This window comes from Leptonychotes weddellii, unplaced genomic scaffold, assembly GCF_054177405.1.
Source record: "Leptonychotes weddellii isolate Sample4059 unplaced genomic scaffold, ASM5417740v2 HiC_scaffold_16061, whole genome shotgun sequence".
Taxonomy (NCBI): Eukaryota; Metazoa; Chordata; class Mammalia; order Carnivora; family Phocidae; genus Leptonychotes; species Leptonychotes weddellii.
Window position 1 is genome coordinate 1,595 of NW_027742919.1, and position 3,027 is coordinate 4,621.

At 45.4% G+C, this 3,027-nt stretch overlaps 1 pseudogene; it reads right to left on the reverse strand.

Moving 5' to 3' along the window:
• Positions 1–224: 224 nt before the first annotated feature.
• On the reverse strand, positions 225–1,300 carry LOC102749808 (E3 ubiquitin-protein transferase MAEA pseudogene; annotated as a pseudogene).
• Between the last annotated feature and the right edge of the window lie 1,727 nt (positions 1,301–3,027).

The window sequence follows — 3,027 nt, forward strand, 5'->3', positions numbered from 1 at the left end:
AGTGGCTAAAGCTCCCTGGGCAGGAAAGTCTCTCTGAAAGGGAAAGCGTCAAGTAGCTCACGGGTGTTTTGGAATCCTATCAGCGCAAACACTGTCCCCAAGCACAGATGTGCCCCATTCGATTCCTCTCTTCCTAGGAGTACCTATTCTCGCTCACTGATCTTTGGTCGCCAGAAACAGAAGTGCAGGCAGGCCGGGGCACAGGGGCTGGGGTGCAAGGGCTGGGGCGCAAGGGCTGGGGTGCGCAGGGCGGCTCCACCTACACAATGTACACCTTCGGGCTTGTGAGAAGTGAAACACTTCTTCGGTGCTAGGACTCGTGACAGATGGCAAGAGGGTTGTAGCCGTAGCTGTAGTGGTTGGGCAGCCTCAGGGGCGGGTTGTTCTGGATCATTGAGTCTCCCGAAATCTTGCCGAGCAGACAGGAATTGGTGCAGTGGGCCATGGGCAGGGGCTGCAATACTAGTTCGGGGAGTGGCTGCACACAGGCCAATCAGGGCTCTTGGAGCTGCTGTCCTCCTTGGAGCACTGTGGTGTCTTTATCACCGAGAGGCCGGCCTACAGAGTGAGGGTGAACACAGAGTTGTCCCCAGCTGGTATAGCCAGTAGTTGTGCCGGACCTGTTGGCTCAGCATCTGCCACCTGGCTGGGTCCAGCAGGTCCCTGTAGGGCCATATGTACGTGTCTGGCGGGAAGGCGAGCATGCCCATGACCTTGTGCACCTTGGCCAGCTGGCTCCCTCCAGCCTGATCAAAGCGCTCTCTCACACGTCTCATGGCGTCCAGTCTCCAGTTCAGCCAGATGAGTTCAGTGAACTCCTGAATATTTAGGCTGAACTCCAGGCAGCTCTTCATGCCACTCTGGCGTACCAGCTTCACCACAGCCTTCTAAGCCTCAGCGCAACAGGTGCTCCACCATTATGCGGTCCATGCGCTTCCTCTTCCACAAGCTGGCTGCTGCGAGCTGGCTGCTGCTACTCCTTGAGTTGCTCGATTCTGCGCTTGCATAGCTTGGTGCTCTAGTCCTCCACCTGGTTGGACTCCACCACCTTCCCCTTGAGGACGCTAAGCTTCTCCCCTGCGCCATCCAGAAGGCTGACCATGGAGTCCCCAGCGGGGCAGCTGCTCAAAGTCTTCTCCAGCTAGGCTACCACCATAGGGATGTGGCTCATCTCCAGGTCGATGTGTTTTTGAGCAGCCCAAAGGTGTTTATTCAGTATTTTGTAGGGCACCTTCAAGATCAGGTACTCCTGTATCTTCAGGGTCCTGGAGAGCTGAGCAGCTGACTCTTACACTGCCATCTTGAATCCACCAAAACCTTAGTCACAATCATTGCAATTTAAAATCAAGCCAGTGTCAATGTAACTCAGTGAAATTTGTATTATTTATTTTTAATCCTAATTTGATGACAGTGAAACAAGTATTATTGGGTTATTTTTTAAACAAAAAAAGACACACCTAGTAAGGTGAGGTGGTGAGAAATGGAAGTGGTTGGAGACAATAAAGAACAAATGAGTCTGTTCTCATATTACTTAGAAGTACTCTTTCTTGTGTACTGAATCTGTGGTTTCTTTCTAAGTTTTTTTTTAAATTGAGCTGAAATTCACCTAACATAAAAGTAGCCGTTTTAAAGAGTAAAATTCACTTCATAATGTTTTACAATCTGAATTTGCTTTTATAGCTGTAGTTGAAGCTGAGAGAACAAAACCACTAGTGTGTTATTTGCAGAGATATACTGGCTAGGGAAGGAAGGACACATTCCAAAATTTAAGTGGTTTCACATAGGAAATGAAGAATTGGGTTAAAACAACAAAAAATTAGAGAAAAGTATGGAATATAAAGGCAATAGTATCAGATGTTTAATATTATACATCTAAATATTACACACTAGTACTTTGATGGCTTCCAATAAAGCTGAACTTCAGGCCATACTCATGAAAAATAGCGTTGATATGGTTCCTTTGAAATGCTGGTGAAAATGAAGCAAAGAATGTACTGAAGTACCACCAAATCACAAGTACAGCTAGTGACATGCTTCTCCATTTTTCCTGATGAAAACACAATGTAAACACAATAGTAGCCCCTTTGGTAGATGTTCAGTTGAATATGGTGGTGGGTGTGAAGGAAGAACTTTGTCTTTCAGCTTCATTATTAATAAACACACAAGCTCTGAAGTGCAGGAAGCCATGAAGGATCACCTAGTTAACAAAGGTGGTTTGGAGTGGTTTAGTTTTGCATAGGAGGTTGTTCTGATGTTGAAGTGACAATGACAGATAACTATTCTGGACCAGGTACCAGGTAAGTCAATCCATGGCTTTTTTCCCCTGAGAAAGCTTATTTCTACCTCACAAAATGTCTACACATTAAGTAATGTATTTATTTATTTATTTATTTTTATTTTATATATATATATATATATGTATTCTTATGTTAATCCCCATACATTACATCATTAGTTTTAGATGTAGTGTTCCGTGATTCATTGTTTGTGCATAACACCCAGTGCTCCATGCAGAATGTGCCCTCCTCAATACCCACCACCAGGCTAACCCATCCTCCCACCCCCTCCCCTCTAGAACCCTCAGTTTGTTTTTCAGAGTCCATCATCTCTCATGGTTCGTCTACCCCTCCGATTTCCCCCTCTTCATTCTTCCCCTCCTGCTACCTTCTTCTTCTTCTTTTTTTTTTTCTTAACATATATTGCATTATTTGTTTCAGAGGTACAGATCTGAGATTCAACAGTCTTGCACAATTCACAGCGCTCACCAGAGCACATCCGCTCCCCAGTGTCGATCACCCAGTCACCCCATCCCTCCAACCCCACCACCCACTCCAGCAAACCTCAGTTTGTTTCCTGCGATTAAGAATTCCTCCTATCAGTGAGATCATATGATACATGTCTTTCTCTGTTTGACTTATTTCACTCAACATAATACCCTCCAGTTCCATCCACATCGTTGCAAATGGCAAGATCTCATTCCGTTTGATGGCTGCATAATATTCCATTGTATATATATACCACTTCTTC